The sequence below is a fragment of the Heteronotia binoei genome, chromosome 9 (genome assembly GCF_032191835.1).
Source record: "Heteronotia binoei isolate CCM8104 ecotype False Entrance Well chromosome 9, APGP_CSIRO_Hbin_v1, whole genome shotgun sequence".
Lineage (NCBI taxonomy): Eukaryota > Metazoa > Chordata > Lepidosauria > Squamata > Gekkonidae > Heteronotia > Heteronotia binoei.
This window is the reverse complement of record NC_083231.1, coordinates 20,720,340-20,740,250: the sequence shown is the minus strand read 5'-3', so window position 1 is coordinate 20,740,250 and position 19,911 is coordinate 20,720,340.

Sequence of the window (19,911 nt, the reverse complement as noted above, 5' to 3'; positions counted from 1 at the left end):
CCATATGACCAAGTATACCATCTTTTTCCTCAGTTAGTAGTGTTGCAAAGGAGGCGAGAAGGCTTGCCTCCATCTTGTCTTCTGCTCTTGAGGAATCCGTAGTCTCTATGGGAATCTGGCTCTTTATATTTGTTGTTTCTAGAATCTTTGGGGCAGATATACCGATAGAAGGTTCCAGGCATCCTCAATGGCTGTTGCAAATTGGTGGGAATTAGCACTCTTGCAGTATTTTGTTTAATTAACAGTCTCTGATAACTGACACCTCTTGTTCTGAATTATTGCATCAAAAAACTGGAGACAATGTCTGCAACGTAGCAATCTTGAGAATGCTGTTCAGGTGTTGTTCAAGTGTGTATCTGTAAGTTGCAAGCCTATTTTTTATTTGCTCACAGGCCTGATAGAACCCCTCTCAGGGCCTGTTCTGGCTCCTGGGCTGCAGGTTTGACACCCCTGACTTGCATGATGTCAGTGGGGAAAGGAGGGGGGTTCCTCCTACTCTCACAACTCCCCCTCCTGCACAGTCTGGTAAAGGTAGCCGGGATGCTCCTCACCAGCCTCCTCACCAATGCTCCCTCCAAGCTGTGGAGTCTTGTGAACAAAAATTCTACTTTGTGAGCCACTGGCATGAAAGTTGTGAGCTACTGCATCAATTAGTTTGCTCTGGGGCCATCTTTCCTGAGCTAAGGCAAAAAAATGTGTGAGCCAAAAAAACGTGTGAGCTCACATTGTCTCAGCTTAGAGGGAACACCGCTCCTCACCAGTTAATAGGGAGACAGTTTGGTGTAGTGGTTAAGTGTGTGGCAGGGCTGCCAAGCCCTGGGTAGGGCAGGAGTTCTCCTGGTTTGGGGGCCCCCAACCGCTGGCCTGAAGCAATACCATAGAGTTTTCCTCCCGAATTACTAGAGCATCCAGGAAAACCATAGAGAAGTAGTAGAAGAAGACTGCAGATTTATACTCCGCCCTTCTCTCTGAATCAGACTCAGAGCGGCTTACAATCTCCTATATCTTCTCCCCCCACAACAGACACCCTGTGAAGTGGATGGGGCTTAACCACTACACCAAACTGGCTCACCCAGTTTCCCAGAAGCTCCTAAAGTTTCCTGGAAGTTCCTAGAGTGGCCAGTGCATGACGTCACTGGTGCGATGATGTCACTTATGAAAAGTCCCCCATCAGAGGCTGCGGGGGACTTGGCAACACTAGTGTGTGACTCTTATCTGGGAGTTTGGTTCTCCTCCTCAGACTTTTGAAAGCAAAGCTGCAAGTTGCACCAGCCTCCTGGCCCCTGGGAGGAGCATAATTCTTATGAGAGGCAGGAAACGGCTTGTCGGCAGCCCTGGGCCCCACTCCTTCAAACCCCACTGGGAGGTGCCTCTGATCAGTCGGAGTTCAAGTGCTGACTCCTTAAGGGGAAACGCTCCTCTGTGACAACTCTTCCCTTACCCCAGCCAAGGTCAGTGGTCTCCCTGCTTTTCAACAGGCCTTCTCTGTTATGGTTCAACTATGTCTTAGGTGAAGATGCCAGATGATAACCATAACCTTGGGAAGAACACAGTGCCTGTACCTAAGGAATCCCAGTATCGTCGCAACCAGTGTTCCCTCTAAGCTGAGTTAGCGTGAGCTAGCTCAGAGATTTTTAGCCTCCAGCTCACACATTTTTGTCTTAGCCCAGAAAGGATGACCCCAGAACACGCTAATTGATGCAGTCGCTCACCACTTTAATGCCAGTAGCTCACAAAAGTAGAATTTTTGCTCACAAGACTCTGCAGCTTAGCGAGAACATTGGTGCCAATGTATTGCTACAGCCTGGTTTCCTCCACATTCTATAGATCAGGGGTGACGAAACTATGGCTCTTCCACACATATTGTGTGGCTCTTGAAGCCCCCCCGCCCCCGCACCTTGTTGGCTGGCTTGGAGAAGGCATTTTTCTCTTTAAATCACTTCCCCAGCCAAGCCAGCCGGCAGCCTGGAGAATGCATTTAAAATTAAAGTTGTTTTCTTTCCACCCCTCCTCCCTCCCTCCTCCATCTATTTGCTTTCCTTCCTGCCTGCCTTCCTTCCTTCCTTCCTGCTCTCAAACATCTGACATTTATTCTGAGCCATTTTATGGGAAGGGCGGGATATAAGTCATAGAATAAATAAATAAATAAATAAATTCTATGTGGCTCTTACGTTAAGCAAGTTTGGCCACCGCTGCTATAGATCCTGATTAAGAAGTAGAGGCTGAAGCACATGTCTGCGCATGCGCAAAAACTCAAGATCCTTTCAGTCTCTTTGTAACCTTTTCCGGCTCTGACAAGAGCACTGTTCACGCTTCTCCTTCTCCTGTATTTTCTTCCTCTTAATCGAGTTACCTGCACAAAGCCTTCGCCTACCCATTTCCATTGTGACAGCAAAGCCTCACCTGCGTGTGTGATGAATGCGTATCCCTGCAGTCTTTCATCCGACTCCTGATCTGTGGGATAGGCTGCTTTGCAGCGTTCTTCATAAGCTTTGGCCAAAGAATAGGGCTTGAGCCAAATTGCTCCTGTGTTCAAAAGAGAGGCAGAATTGAGCCCCTGAAAGGTTTCCCGGGGAATGTTTTCATTGGATTGAATTAAAGTAGTTAATAGGAAAAAAAGAGCAGATGTTTTCAAAGGATTTCACTGCCATTCACTTCCACTTTTGCAACAGGACCTATTTATTAACTATTTGCTCACTCTGGGACTTCACTGCTGGTAGATATAATATTTTATGAAATAGTGGAAATTACTGGTAAATCCAGCCCCCCCCCCCAATATATATATATATATAACCTACAACAATTGTTTTCTGTGGCCCTAGAAGGTAGGACCAGAACCAGTGGGTTGACATTAAATCAAAAGAGTTTCCGGCTCAACATTAGGAAGAACTTCCTGATCGTTAGAGCGGCTCCTCAGTGGAACAGGCTTCCTCAGGAGGTGGTGGGCTCTCCTTCCTTGGAGGTTTTTAAACAGAGGCTAGATGGCCATCTGAAGGGACTAGGAACTAGGATCCTGTGAATTTAGGGGGAGGGATTTGTGAGTTTCCTGCATTGTACAGGGGGTTGGACGAGATGATCTTGGAGGTCCCTTTCAACTCTATGATTCTAGGAGCATTTCATTATGACAAAATTGTTTTGCAAGCGATGCGATGAGCCTGTTCGGTGCTGGACTAGGATTTGAGAGAGGCAGGTCTGAGGATAAAATTGAATATTTATTTATTTATTTATTACATTTGATTTATGTCCCGCCCTCTCCGCAAGCGGACTCAGGGCTGCTCACAGTATCTACACAATTAAACCAGTACAATATATAAAACCATAATTTAACATTTTCAGTTTAAAAAACATATTACAATTAAAAATTATTAAAACCATTTTAAAGTGCTGAATCCCTACATTATAGCGACATTAGAATTCCAAACAGTGATCACCGGCATTCTGTGTGATGTCCGGTGGCAGCCATCTTCGTCAAGCATCGAAGGCCTGCTTGAACAACTCGGTCTTACAGGCCCTGCGGAACGCAGAGGAAGAATACTATTGTAAATTTTTTCCACATTGTCATTTTCCTTGCTTTTAAGTTCCTGTTCTTTTCAGGTTTTGTTTTTTTTGCCCCTGTTCTGCATGTGTTTTACTCCCTCTAGTGGTCAATTCAATATTAGACTGGTTTATGTGCAGCATATCTCCCTACAGATTTAAACTGCAGGTTTTTATGCGAGACAGAAACCAGTGTAATATCGAAGTGACCACTAGTGGGTGTAAAACACATGTAGAACAGGGGGGAAAAACCCTGAAGAAATAGGAACTTACAAGTGAGGATAATGAGAATGTGGAAAAGTCTGTAATGCACTGGATTTCCATAGGAGAGAGGAGTATAAATATCTAGATGAAATATTTTAATACCCATGGCTGTTTTTGTCCAGTGAGGTCAATGATGTGTCAGTTATGAGTAATCTTTGCTGAGTTTTGCTGACTCTGGTTGACAAGCTCAGTTTGGTACATGCTGAACAGCTTTGCAGCTGCACAGCAGCTGCACAGAGCCAGTTTTGGGTAGTGGTTAAGTGTGCAGACTCTTATCTGGAAGAACCAGGTTTGATTCCCCACTCCTCCACTTGCAGCTGCTGGAATGGCCTTGGGTCAGCCATAGCTCTGGCAAGAGTTGTCATTGAAAGGGCAGCTGCTGTAAAAACTCTCTCAGCCCCACCCACCTCACAGGGTGTTTGCTGTGGGGGTGGGGGGAAGGTAAAGGTGATTGTGATCACTTTGAGACTCTGAGGTTCAGAGTATAGGGCGGGATATAAATCCATCATCATCTTCTCCTCCTCCTCCTTCTTCTTCCTTGCAGCTACTTTTGCAGCTTCACAATGGGAGAGATCAGTTCTCCCCCATGGTCATAGATTAAATGATGTGGGAAGGAGGAACTCTAAATTTGCGCCTAAGGTCGTACAGAAACATGCTTGCGTGAAACAGTGCTGATAACATGGACTTGGGTGTATGCAAAACAGGAAAAGACTTTTTAAATGCAAGGCGTTCACAAAGAGCCAATTGGCTTGCTCATTCTTTATTTAAGCAGTTGTCTGTAGAGCAATGCACCATGTTGACAAATCTGTGGAAGGGGAAACTAGGACTCCCACTGGGCTATGTGGGAAAGAACATGCTTCCGATTCCCTTATACCCTGCACCTGCTGAATAGGCTCAAACCGTCCATGAAAAGCCAAACTGTTTAATGAAAAACTGGATCCTTGCTTATGACTAGCAAGCAGAATGTGAAATGCTTGGTCTGATAGATCCGACCTCATGTTTCTAGTGCAGGGGTGGGGAATGTCAGGCCCGAGGGCTGTTTGCGGCCCTCGAGAGCACTTGGTTTGGGCCTCGGGGAGCCTGAGTGGTGGGCATTGTGAAGGACTGCTGCTGGGGTATGTGGGTGCTTTAAAGGTCTGCTGGGAGCAGCTGCAGTTTCCGCATGGAGGGAGGGAGGGGTGGGGGGTGGGAGCCAGCTACCACCAGTTCAATTTGCACTTGATTATCCCAGATGGTGTGGCCTAATATGCTAATATTAGGGGATTTGGTCTGATATGTTCCTGCTGGGCTTTTTCTACAAAACAAGCCTTGGATCTAGGCATTTGCCCAGGGCGGCAGGCGGCAGGCCAGGGGGGGGGGGGCGCCGAATTAGGCTCGTCCCACAAGACTTCAAAGAGAAAAACAATTATTTGCATTAATTTTGCCAGCCTGAATCGTTCTCCCTCGGCGGCGCACTGTTTTTTAAATTGATCATTTTGTATGGCCCGCGAATGACGTTATAAATATTCAAATGGCCCTTGGTAGAAAAAAGGTTCCCCACCCCTGTTCTAGTGTGACATGAAAGACCGAACTCCTTTCCCACTCCAACATTCCCCACACGTGCCAGAGAATTCAGAGGAGATCCTGTTCTTTCTTGGAGCTGTGCAATATGCAGAAATCTTAGGGGAAAGTGGGTATCTCTCCCTGCATGCCGGGCATCTGGTTTAAGTGGTCAACTGAATGAGATGTGTGAGCAACTGTAGACTTTTCAACTCCTGGCCTCAATAGGCTGGTCATTCCTGACATCTCTCAATCTTGGTCTATTGGTCTCCTTTTCCAGCTATGAATAATGACAATCCGGGCTTTTTTTTAATAGGAAAAGCCTAGCAGGAACTCATTTGCATATTAGGCCACACCCCCAACATCACTGTTGTTTCGCACAGGGATTTGTTTTGTAGAAAAAGCCTGGGAGGGACTCATTTGGTGTAATGGTTAAGTGTGCGGACTCTTATCTGGGAGAACCGGGTTGGATTCCCCACTCCTCCACTTGCACCTGCTAGCATGGCCTTGGGTCCGCCATAGCTCTGGCAGAGGTTGTCCTTGAAAGGGCAGCTGCTGTGAGAGCCCTCTCCAGCCCCACCCACCTCACAGGGTGTCTGTTGTGGGGGAGGAAGGTAAAGGAGATTGTGAGCCGCTCTGAGACTCTTAGGAGTGGAGGGCGGGATAGAAATCCGATATCATCATCATCATCATCATCATCATCATCATCATCATCATCATCATCATCATCATCATCATCATCATCATCATCTTCTTCTTCTTCTTCTTCTTCTTCTTCTTCTTCTTCTATTAGGCCACACCCCCTGACATTGCCATTGTTTCACATAGGGGCTTTTGTGTAGAAAAAGCTGAGCAGGAACTTATTTGCATATTGGGCCACACCCCCTGGCATCACTGTTGTTTCACATAGGGACTTTTGTGTAGAAAAAGCTGAGCAGGAACTCATTTGCATATTATGCCACACCCTCTGATGCCAAGTCAGCCAGAACTGCGTTCTCGTGCGTTCCTGCTAAAAAAAAAAGAAGCCCTGATGACAATGGATTCAGCTCTGAGGCACTTAACTTGGAGTGAGACTGGCTAACAGTAGACTGCTGATTTGCACAACATCTCCTAACACAGCAGTGGATGGAAATTTGTTCGTTTGTTTTGTAATTCTCTTTTTCTCTTAAGGGCCGAGCTAGATGATGATGATGGCCGTAGGTTCCCCATGGCTGTTTCAGCACTTGAAAAGGTACTCTGGCGGGGAGGGGGACAAGATTGCCTGGGCCCTTTCAGTATTGGTCCCTTGTGACATTTTTAAATGGCCAAATTCAGCTTTAAAACAGTGTCAGCCATGGGTGCCAGATTACTTAGGACCTAATTTCAAGGGACCCAGTCAGACATCTGGCAGCATTTATCCTTGAAGTATCCTTGAAGCAGAGGATGTCTGTTAATTCCTTATTTGTTAGAACACAATTCTAAGACATTCGTTCTTAGATGTGAATGCAGGTCCGTGATGTGGATTTCACAGTCTCCCAGGCTTCTGCCTTTGTCTTAAGTCTACCAGGGCTTTTTTTGAGCGGGAACGCACCGGAACACGATTCCTGCTGGTTTGGTGCCAGAGGGTGTGGCCTAATAGCCAAATGAGTTTCTGCTTAAATTTTTCTACAAAAAAGCCCCGTGTGAAACAATGGTGACATCAGGGGGTGTGGCTTAATATGTAAATGAGTTCCTACTGGACTTTTCCTACAAAAAAACCCCTGACATCTACCATGTGCAAGACTGACAGCTCTAGTGAGGTTTTTGTCCCTATTTTTGAAAGCAAGTCCCAAAGTTTGCCTTTCTAGGGAGGTTTCCATCCCCATTGTTTATCTGTCTGTTTTGAAGCTGTCATTCTAGATCCGGATGTGAGATGTCAAAGTATTCAATGGGCCTTCTCCTGCCACAGCAAACACAACCAGTTGCTTCCTGTGGTCAAAGTCAATGTTTGATTGGATGCTTTATTGGATTTATTGTTTCAGAATAACCCTTCTGCAAGATTTGCGATGGTTCTCATAGTCTTGACAAATGCTTTTTTTTTTTTTTAAGGATTGGACACAGTGAAGGGAAGAGAGACCTGTCTGTGCTCACGTAAATCAGGCTTGTCAACGGCTACTCACTTGAATTGCCCTTGTGCTGAAAGATTTGCAGTGTGAACCCATCTGTTTCCAGGCAGATGCTGCTCCTTATCTTTTAGGGCTTAAGCAGTCAGGGTACCGGAAGGAATGTCTTCCCCTGTTCTCCCAGATCGGAGTCCGCACACTTAACTGTTAGAAGAAAAGACTGGCGATGGTTCTTGCACAGTCCTCAAAGACTACAAACACCATAGAGCACGCTAGATAGCTATATTCATATCAGTCTCCTTCCTGTTTGGTTCTGCTTTCACTTACCCTCTCTAACCAACAGAATGTAACTCAGGGAACTTCCTTCTTCCTGTTCTCTTCCTTCTTCTTCTTCCCTGCATGCATCATGAGGAACAGCTTGGTGTCTCTCCTCCTGATCTGAATGAAGCAGATGGTCTACTACAATCCAAAGCCATCCAGTTAGTTAGAATAGTTAAGACACTCTTTCTCTCCACTACACTTATGGGTTCTGTAAATATAAATCCGCCAGTATTGGATTCTTAACTTAAAGCAAGGGCTCTCTGCGTAGTTTGTGACATAGTGTGGTATCCATTAGAAGAAGAAGACTGCAGATTTATACCCCGTCCTTCTCTCTGAATCAGAGACTCAGAGTGGGTGACAATCTCCTATATCTTCTCCCCCCACAACAGACATCCAGTGAGGTGGGTAGGGCTGAGAGGGCTCTCACAGCAGCTGCCCTTTCAAGGACAACCCCTGCAAGAGCTATGGCTAACCCAAGACCATTTCAGCAGCTGCAAGTGGAGGAGTGGGGAATCAAACCTGGTTCTCCCAGATAAGGGTCCACACACTTAACCACTACACCAAACTGGCTCTCTAGGCCATTCTGCTGTGTGGAAGCTCAGAAGGAGCACTCTGCTAAATGAAGGTAAGGATGCCTGCCTGGCCAGTCCAGCCATCCTAAACCAGACCCAACATTAACCACTACACCAAACTGTCTTATCTTTCTGGATAAGATTGTCAGTTTTGAAACCCAGATTTCACCACTGATTTTCACTGTCGAAGGGGATTTTCAGAACAGGATTCTGGCGAGCAGCTAACTATGGATTCCTAAGCAAAGTTATTCCAGTCTAAGTCAACTAGTTTCTGGGCTTTGAAGAACTTTCCACAAGGTCGTGCTGTAATTCCTGAAAAGGGGACTTGGAGCTAGAAATAAATGAAGGTTAACAGGAAGAAGCAGTAGACAAGTGGCACTTTTAAGACCAACTAAGTTTTATTCAGAATGTAAGCTTTCGTGTGCTCTAAGCAGACTTCATCAGACAAAAATGGAATGGCAAGCAGCAGTTCTTAATATAGAGAAATTGGGCAGAGTTGGTACGTAGAATCATGGGAATGTTTTTAGCAGATTAAAAGAATCACAAATTGGGGTCTGTGTTAGTTAGTGTTGTTAACTGGGCTGAAACAACGTTGGAGGATGATAAAGAGCAGACAGATGTCGTGGGTGTAAAGTACCACATATCTGAGTAACATTCTGGCTTTGTTAGTTTTTGCCAGTTTGGTGTAGTGGTTAAGTGTGCGGACTCTTATCTGGGAGAACCTGGTTTGATTCCCCACTCCTCCACTTGCACCTGCTAGCATGGCCTTGGGTCAGCCATAGCTCTGGCAGAGGTTGTCCTTGAAAGAGCAGCTGCTGTGAGAGCCCTCTCCAGCCCCACCCACCTTGCAGGGTTAAGTGTGCGGACTCTTATCTGGGAGAACCGGGTTTGATTCCCCACTCCTCCACTTGCACCTGCTGGAATGGCCTTGGGTCAGCCATAGCTCTGGCAGAGGTTGTCCTTGAAAGAGCAGCTGCTGTGAGAGCCCTCTCCAGCCCCACCCACCTCACAGGGTGTCTGTTGTGGGGGAGGAAGGTAAAGGAGATTGTGAGCCGCTCTGAGACTCTTCGGAGTGAAGGGCGGGATATAAATCCAATATCTTCATCTACCTCACAGGGTGTCTGTTGTGGGGGAGGAAGGTAAAGGAGATTGTGAGCCGCTCTGAGACTCTTTGGAGTGGAGGGCGGGATATAAATCCAATATCTTCTTCTAAAAACATTCCCATGATTCTACATACCAACTCGCTGCCCACATATTAAGCACTGCTGCTTGCCATTCCAGTCTTGTCTGATGAAGTCTACTTAAGAGCATACGAAAGCTTACATTCTGAATAAAACTTAGTTGGTCTTAAAAGTGCCACTTGTCTACGGCTTTGTTCTATTGCTTCAGACCAACACGGCCGCCCACTTGGATTGGTTAACAGGAAAGTTTTTCTTCTGCACAGAACAGAAGTCGGCTCCTATCCTCTGTGTGGGTGTTACAAGGAGGGGAGAGAATAACTGACGAGCAAGAAAAGAGCCGTGAAATATTTTTTTGCCAATTGTGTTCTCTCATGGGAGGATTCAACCCTTCTAAAGCAACGTCTCTCCTCAGCGCTTTCAAATACAGTCGTGATTGCCCTGACCACACAATTAGCTTCTTTTGTATTGTTGAATTAGCAACCGATTAAAATGCATGAATTATTGATCCTCCTGTTATCGGCGGAATGAGATATCACGGTTGTCAACTGCCCCCGAAGCGATATCAAGTGTCAAAGCGCAGCGCTATTACATTTTGGAAAACATGATGATAGTGTTGAAAGCATCAGATACCCTGGAAACTGTACAGTGCTGGAAAACCAAAGCACGCTAGCCAGCTGCCTGTCAAGGCTAAAAGTAAGTGAGCCCCCTCCTAGCTGAAAGGAGGGGGCAGGTTTGTAAGTGTGTGTGTGTGTACAGAAAGCAAAGCTGAGATACTGGAAGAGACGGAAAGAGAAGCAAACTGATACGACTTTGCATTGGCTGAAACACCCTGGGCATCTGATGAGGGGTTGTCACACAGCAGAGGCCTAGGAGGGCCTTCTACTGGCTGCCACCACTCTGGTAAGGGCCCACGTCTTCCTTATTAGTAAATACCTCTTAACCATCCGTGGCCAAGGAGACATGAGGACCCAGGCAGTATAACAACAAAAAGAAGTTTGTTTTTAGTGCTCTAGTCTAAAACAATAAGTGGGTGATAAAGATTTAGTGCTATAGTGAATATGGAAACAGTAAAGATTGGTGCAAATAAATAGACACAACTAACTAGACATTCCCTACTACTAAGACCAAAACTCACCACCTCCTTTGGGTGAGGTATCTTCTCCCAGCTGCAAACTCTCTAGACTACAGCCTGCCTCCAGCTCAGTCTTCCAGAGAGAGAACCTCCCTGCCTGCAGCCTCTCCAGGAAAGAACACACCCTTTTATGCTTTCCTCCCAGGTCTCACCCTTCTCTGGGCTAGTTTCCCTCCAAAACCTTGCCACCCAGTCAGAAGGACAGAAGGGATCTTGGGAGATGCAGGCTTCTCTGGAGCCTATAGGCCTCACTAGGCCCAGGATCATGAGAGAACTGTGGCTGGCCCAAGATCACCCAAGTGGCTTCCTGTGGAGGCAGAGTGGGAAATCAAACCTGGTTCTCCAGATGAGAGGCAGCTTCTCTTAACCACTACACTGCACCTGCAGTCAGAAGGGGAGATGCAGGACAAACACACCGCTGACAGCTATGCTGAACTCCCTTCCTTTTGATCTGTGGCCGCTTGAAGACACAGCCTACTTTTCCCACCCAGCCACAAAAGGAGGATTCAGATTCAGTTTTATTACAGTCCACGACCAGATCCAACTGATGAAGGAGAGAGGGAGGAAGAGTAGGCATCTATAAGAGCCAGTGTGGTGTAGTTAAGTGTGAACTCTTATCTGAGAGAACTGGGTTTGATTCTGCACTCCTCCACATGCAACTCATGACGTGACCGTGAGTCAGTCAGTCACAAGTTCTCTCAGAGCTGTTCTCTCAAGAGCAGTTCTCTCAGAGCTCCCTCAGCCCCTCCTACCTCACAGGGTGTCTGTTGTGGGGAGGGAAAGGGAAGAGAGATTGTAAGCTGCTCTGAAACTACTTTGGGTAGTGAAGGACGGGGTCTAAATCCAATCTCTCCTCCTCCTCCTGGCTTTGTAGTGGCTTTGTGGCTCAGTGCACATGCCCAGTAAGAGGGGTGATGCTAGCAGATGGCCAGAGGTAACAAAAGCCATTGGGCCAGCCCTGACTGTTGCTGACGAGGTTTGACCAGCATGGAATATAGTGAAACTATTGGCTTGGATGCTATGGATCTATTCCACCAACAGTGCCTTCCCATGATGCAAGAGGCTTTTCTACTGTGCACTGTTCAAAGCCACCATTGCTAGTGGAACAGATTAGTGCAGGGGACCCCAACTTTTTGAGCCTGTGGGCACAACTGGACATGGCACAGCAACAAAATGGCTGCCACAAATTGGCTGCCACAAAATGGCTGCCTCAAGAGGCAGAGCTAGCCACAAAATGATTGCCACTGCTGAACTTCAGTAACAGTGTAGATCCTTGTGCTGTGGTAGCAGCTGATGCAAAAGCAACATTTAAAAAAAAAATCCCCAAAGCCAATCAAATCTCCAGTAGCTAATCTTGTGGGGGAAAAGCCCTACTTGGCACCCCCAACTTCCTAAAAACTCTTGTGCCAGAAAAGGTGTTGGCAGGCACCATGATTAGGGTTGCCAAGTCCAATTCAAGAAATATCTGGGGACTTTGGGGGTGGAGCCAGGAGACATTAGGGGTGGAGCCAAGATCAAGGCTTTGACAAGCATAATTGAACTCCGAAGAGAGTTCCGGCCATCACATTTAAAGGGACGGCACACCTTTTCAATTCCTTCCTTCCATAGGAAATAATGAAAGATAGGGGCACCTTTTTGGGGGGCTCATAGAATTGGACCCCCTGGTCCAATCATTTTGAAACTTGGGGGGTATTTTGGGAAGAGGCACTAGATGCAATACTGAAAATTTGGTGCCTCTACCCCAAAAAACAGCCCTCCCAGAGCCCCAGATACCCGCGGATCAATTCTCCATGATTTTCTATGGGAATAAATCTCCATAGGGAATAACAGAGTTCCCAGCAGACATTTCCCTCCCCTCCCCCCGCTTTCTGATGACCCTGAAGCGGGGGGAGGGCCTCCAAACCAGGGGATCCCCTGCCCCCACCTGGGGATTGGCAACCCTAACCATGATGCCCACAGGCGCCACATTGGGGACCCCTGGATTAGTAGGGGGAGAGAGAGGCAAAAAGAAATGACCAAAACCTTGGTGGGCCACCACCATATATGGTCACAGGGTAGGCTTGCCAATCCCCATGTCCCAGCCGGGGTTCGCCCACCTTTTCAGGCTCCTTCCCACACCCAGTCAGCTGGCCGGCGGGGGGAAGCCCGGCCCCCACAGCCACCATGTGCCTTTCCAGATGTGCCAATTCTATGAGTCCCCAAAGAGGGTGCCCCTATCCTTCACTATTTCTAATGTAGGGAAGGCATTTAAAAGGTGTGTGGGGTCCTTTAAATGTGATGGCCAGAACTCCCTTTGGAGTTCAATTGTGCTTGTCACAACTTTGCTTATGGCTTCACCTCCAATGTCTCCTGGCTGCACCCCCAAAGTCTCCTGGCTCCATCCCCAAAGTCCCCAGATATTTCTTGAATTGGACTTGGCAACCCTATCATGGGGCAGCGGTGGTCTGAAAAAGGATGGTCCTTCATGACTCATCTGTATTCATATTGTCCACAATGTTCCGAGAGCTGTTGGAAAGTTCTTCCTGAGATGAAAGGTGACTCATTTCTCATTTCTCTTCCAGCCCATTTCGAGGACTCTCTCTGTTCTCAGCAATGCAGAGAGGAGCTCCCGCCGAGACGTTAAATAGCAGCTCAGCGGCGCACTGCCTCTAAAAGCGAGAGGTGAGGAGCTATTAACATTTACCTTCCATCAGGATTAAGCGAAAGCAAACATTCTCCAATTGGCCTGTGATGAAAATTTGATAGATTCCTTTCCTTTGAAACCCTCTTTGGAGACTCCGTTCTCCTTTATCCTTCTGCAACAGGCGGCCTGTGTTGGGAAGGAGAGAAGATTGAGCCGACAGAGCCACCCTTTTAGTGCATTTCCCCAACGCTGGTAGGGAGGATGACATTCATTGCAAGCATGATAATTCTAGCTGGGATGGAGGGACAAAAGCAGGAAAGGAACCTCTAATTAATATTAATTGTGCCATTTCCAGCAAGACGCAATAATGTCTCTGCGAAAAAAACGGAGGGAGACTGCAGAGCTATTAAAGCCAACGTCTAAGAAATGGGCAAGACGGGTAGCAGTGTTAAGTCTGTCCACAACAGAAGAAAACAGCAAGAGAACTACTAGATTCTTGCTCTTTTCTAAAAAATGGGCAATCTACTGTGGGTTTGTTCGTAGCTTTTCTAGAGTGTGAGCAATGCTCTAATAGGGATGCTGGCTTTCAGGTGGGGTCTGGGGATCCAAAGAATTACAGTCCAGACTACAGAAATCATTTTCCCTGGAGAAAATGGATGCTTTTGGAGGGTGATCAGCTAAGCAGAATCAGTCAAAGATATCCTGATGCCTGAAGCAGAATTGTAAATTGTATACGTTGTTAGTTTTATTTCCTGCTATTTATGGCTTTATCGTTTTTATTGTATTTCATTTCAGTGAACTTCAAAGACAACTTGGGGACATTTAGTTTGGAAAGTGGGCCTATGAAATAGCTAAATAAAACACACGCAGGCCAAAGAGACTTTCTTCATGGCAAAACAGCAGCAGCAACAACAATAAAGGGATGGATCTTATGACAGTCTTCTACATGAGTGAAAGAAGACTCTTCCCTTAGTGTTACGGAGTCATAGCATTTAACCAGGGCTGGGTTTTTTTTTGTAGCAGGAACTCCTTTGCCTATTAAGCCACCCCCCCCCCCCCCCGGATGTAGCCAATCCTCCAAGAGCTTACAGTAGGGCCTGTAAGAAGAGCCCTGTAAGCTCTTGGAGGATTGGCTACATCAGGGGTGTGTGGCCTAATACGCAAAGGAGTTCCTTCTACAAAAAAGCCCTGCATTTAACCTGAGTGGAATAATTGACAATTAGCTGCCTTTTAATGGTACCTTACAATCTGTCCCCCCTGTGACAGACCTTCCCCCTTCCAAAATGGTAGGACCAGTCCTGGCCCCAAGATTAGCTTGCTATTCAATGATAAAACTGTCCATTCGGTCCCTTACAGGGCACTTGGTAAGATATTGCCACTTGTCTCTGTCTTAATCAAGCAATGAAGTGTTATAGATTAATTAAGTGACAACTGATTCTGGGTATCAGATATTCTTGTATTGATTCCTAAAAGATATAAGGCTGTATAACAGGGGTGCCAAACTTCCTAAATGTAAGAGCCACATAGAATAAATGTTAGATGTTTGATAGCCGCAAGACTTGGAACGTCAGATGTTTGAGAGAAGGAAGGAAGGAAGGAAGGAAGGAAGGAAGGAAGGAAGGAAGGAAGGAAGGAAGGAAGGAAGGAAGGAAGGAACATAGATGGGAGAGGGTGAGAGAGGTAGAAAGAAAGCAACTTTAACTTTAAATGCATTCTCCAAGCTGCCAGCTAGCTTGGCTTGGAGAAGTGATATAAAGAGAGAAATGCTTTCTTCCAGTCAGCCAGCAGTGCAGTAGATATGTGTGAAAGAGCCACAAGTGGCTCCTGAGCCACAGTTTGGCCACCCTTGCTGTATGATATCTCATGATTAAGTGCTTTGAAGCAGGTAAAGAACAGTTTGGCCATACCCTCCTGCTTCTTACCTCCCAATAAAATCTTTTCCCATGAAACCATGAATGTCAAATAGCAAAGACCAGGAAACAGCACTTATTGACAGAGCACAGAAGGAAAACAGTGGGATTTTATTCCGGTACAATTTCCATTTGTCTGTGCTAAATGCCATTGATTTTCAGCAGGGTACAATCTGAATGCCAGACTGCTGAGCTGCTTGTAAATAAGCAAACAAACAAAAAAGCCGAAAACTCCTGAGGCTGAATATGAAATATGTAGGACTCATGGGTCCTGAGTACAATTGGGGTTGCCAACTCTGGGCTGGGAAATTCCTAGAGATTTGGGGATGGAGCCTGGGGAGGATGAGGTTTAAAGAGGGAAAGGACTTCAGTGTTTTGGCTGTAGAGCTCATCCTCCAAAGCAACCATTTTCTCCAAGAAAATGGATCTCTGTAGTCTGGAGCTCGGTTGTAATCCTGGGAGATCTCTAGGTCCCACCTGGAGGCTGGCAACCATAGAAGCAATGGCATTATCAATATCAGTTACAAAAAAGCCAAATTATGCTCTGAAATGTTAATCAAATTATAAGTATTAAAAACTGTGCATTGAAATACACGCATACTCTCGGCTTGGCTTCGTGAACGAAGATTTAAGAAGGGTGCAATAGTCCACGTCTGCGTTGTGGGTTGTGGATATGCCCTTCAGGCCTGCGCAGAGGAATTTTTTAGGTGAAGCGCAGTGTGCGTGGTACTGGCTCCACCCTTTCACCTGGGGGTCATCTGCCATGGCCCAGTAAGCCGGGACGCCGGCAGCGAGTCCTCCAGGTGGTAGGTGTTACATTAACGAGCTCTATCTGCCCGGGTTTGATGTTAGAGTTTTCCTTCTCTTAGGCTGGCGAGGTTGGTGGGCCCAGCCTGCCCATCTGGTTATACCGCCGGACAATTCGGTCGCACCATGACGTAGCAAACTCTGTGAAAAACGGGGGGGACCAGCGAGAAGGTGTTGCTACGGATGCAGTAATGCAGGAGAGGCCATTGCAGTGACCATCTGCCAGGCATAGCCAGACAGTGACCACGCGGCGTTCACTACACCGGGAGAGGAGAGGCTATGTATTGCGCATACACTTTCCCTGGGGGGGGGGTAGGATACCCAGAGGGAGCCCCCCCCCCACGCATACATAGCACTGGATAAAGCGTTGCCTCATGGTATGTATAGCCATATACAGGGACCCAAACGCATTAAAACAAAATGAAAACTCCTTGTTATTAAAATTGCACTTGTACACATGAGGATGTTATGCACTTACCAGCATCTTTCCTATGACCAGGTACAATTATAAATAAAAAGGTAAAGGTAGTCCCCTGTGCAAACACCAGTCGTTTCCGACTATGGGGTAACGTTGCATCACAATGTTTTCACGGCAGACTTTTTACGGGGTGTTTTGCCATTGCCTTCCCCAGTCATCTACACTTTCCCCCCAGCAAGCTGGGTACTCATTTTACCGATGTGGAAGGATGGAAGGCTGAGTCAACCTTGAGCTGGCTACCTGAACCCAGCTTCTGCCGGGATCAAACTCAGGTTGTGAGCAAAGAGCTTGGACTGCAGTACTGCAGCTTTACCACTCTGCGCCACGGGGCTGCTTTACAACTATAAATACAACTATAAATACATACACGTAAATCAAACTGCCTTTGAACCAGTTTGGTGTACTGGTTAAGAGTGCGGACTCTAATTTGGTAGAACAGGGTTTGAGTTCCCACTCCTCCACGTGCAGTCGCTGGGTGACCTTGGGTCAGTCACAGTTCTCTCAGAACTCTCTCCGCCCCACTTACCTCACAGGGCATCTGTTGTGTGGAGAGGAAGGGAAGGGGGTTGTAAGCCATTCTGAAACTCCCAGTGAAGGGTGGAGCATATATCCAATCTAGGGTTGCCAAGTCCAATTTAAGAAATATCTGGGGACTTTGGGAGTGGAGTCAGGAGACTTTGGGGGTGGAGCCAGGAGACATTAGGGGTGGAGCCAGGGACAAGGGTGTGACAAGCATAATTGAACTCCAAAGGGAGTTCTGGCCATCACATTTAAAGGGACGGCACACCTTTTCAATGCCTTCCTTCCATAGGAAATAATGAAGGGGCACCTTCTTTTGGGGCTCATAGAATTGGACTCCCTGGTCCAATCTATTTGAAACTTGGGGAATATTTTGGGGAGAAGCACTAAATGCTGTACTGAAAATTTGGTGTCTCTACCTCAAAAAACAGCCCCCACAGAGCCCCAGATACCCACGGCTCAATTCTCCATGATTTTCTATGGGAATAAATCTCCATAGGGAATAACAGAGTTTCCAGCAGACATTTCCCTCCCCTCCCCCCGCTTTCTGACGACCCTGAAGCGGGGGGGAGGGCCTCCAAACCGGGGGATCCCCTGCCCCCACCTGGGGATTGGCAACCCTAATCCAATCTCCTCCTCTTTATTTTCTGAATATTTTTAAAAAGCAGATGTTATTAAATAAACATAATAAAATTACTCACAGTACTCAGATATAATTTTTTTACACGGACTAGGCATCTCTCTTTGTAGTTAATTAGGACCATTGCAGATAACTATCCAGATGGTTGAAGTTAGTGGGCTGAATACTTATAATATATAGAGAAAATGCTACCTGTTAATTCCAAAAAATATTGAAAGACCAATTAAAAATACTAAAGAATGTTACACCAGAGACTATGGAAAATTTAGATTAATACGCTAGGACAGTATAAAGCGTTGCCCAATGATATGTATAGCCATATACAGGAATCCAAAGGCATCAAGCAATCACTACTGTACAAGTAGGATGGAAGGAAGAAGAAGAATTGGATTTATATCCCACCCTTCGCTCTGAATCTTAAAGTCTCAGAGTGGTCACAATCTCCTTTACCTCCTCCCACCCCCACAACAGACACCCTGTGAGGTGGGTGGGGCTGAGAGAACTCTCTCTGTAGCTGCACTTTCAAGGACAACTCCTACGAGAGCTATGGCTGACCCAAGGCCATTCCAGCAGCTGCAAGTGGAGGAGTGGGGAATCAAATTGAGTTCTCCCAGGTACGAGTCCACACACTTCACCACTACACCAAACGGGCTCTCTCAAGAAGAGGCAGATGATGCAAAACAGCATTAGGCAATCACTGCACCTGAATTGAAGTTGCATCGTCCCCAATACCTTGTAACAAAAAGCAAAAGGAGTCTTCCATATATACAGAGACAACTGAAAATGACTCAGCTGTTCTCTCAACAAACACACAACCAGTCTATTTCATTGTTCAGTCCATATAGCACCAGGGTGTTCAGTGTATGAATGCAGAAAATCTCTCTCCTTTGCAAATTCGGTACCTTTCCCCCAAGCTGTTTCATTATAGTCTGTTCTGGATTCAAAATCTCTCCTCCTCACATATTTTTTTTTAAACTGTTTTAACCACAGATGTAATATCAGTGGGAAAGGAACAGGAAACGGCCTTGCATTTCCTGTCTGTGCATAAAAACATCAGAAAAAGATCTTTTATATCTTCCTCTGCAGGGCAGATGCATTGAAAATGATGACCTCTTCAACAGCATCTAATGCCTATATACCTTATATTGCTAACTGTGAACAAAAGTTGCCATTTTTAGGCTTAAGCATATTTTCAAAAATAATGTGTTGCAGCATACTGAAACTACTGGAGTTATGACCTAATGCTGTAAACTGCTTTATATAAAAAAAAACTTCATACTGTGAGTAAAATCTTGTCTCTGAAAGCATTCAATTGAATCAAAAATATGTTATATGAGGCTTTTTTTTACAGCGCTCCCCCAAATTTTCATTTTCCGTTGGAAAAACTGAAGGAAAATTGTTGGGGGGGGGGGGAGACCCTCCCTCTTGTTTCTCATCCCAAGGCCCTCCCTCATATCTCCAATTTATAGCTCAGATCTAATTTATAGCATAGATTCGTAAATACAACACTAGCATAGTTTCTATAGCATGGATTAGTAATCCAAAAATGTAGCAGAATAAAAGCTACACTTCCTCTTTTCTTCATGTCAGCCCAATGTCCAAAGCCACTCTAAGATATTTAGGAGGGCAATAGTTGGAAGCTTCTAGAACATTTTCAGATGCTGAACTGTTGTAATAGAAAAATATTCTTCCATCTCCAGTAGGCCAAGTTAACATTTCAAATTTATGTAGACTTTGGCAAGCTCAGGCATTTCTTCTCTGTTCATTAGGAAGAAAAACAACTCTGCCATAAAGAGTGTATTACATCGTGAAAATTAATTTATTTTGTGTTCACTGGAGAAAGCATGTGTGTATATAAGACGCGCACACACACAGAATAATTGAACACCTTAAAACCAGAATATCTCAGCCTTTGGGGAACCTGACACTATGTAAATACAGCTGCACTGGCCTCTGAATTGATGTTACCTCAGGATTAATATCACCTCACCTGCGAAGCTGGCCTGTGTGGCTTCATTGTCATTAAACTTTTCGGTACAAGTTAGGGTTGCCTGGTCCAATTCAAGAAATATCTGGGGACTTTGGGGGTGGAGCCATGAGCAAGAGTATGATAAGCATGATTGAACTCCAAAGGGAGTTCTGGCCATCATATTTCAAAAGACCGCACACCTTTTAAATGCCTTCCCTCCACTGGAAATAATGAAGGATAGGGGCACCTTCTTTTGGGGCTCATAGAATTGGACCCCCAGTCCAATCTTTTTGAAACTTGGAGGGTCTTTTGAGGAGAGGCATCAGATGCTATGCTGCAAA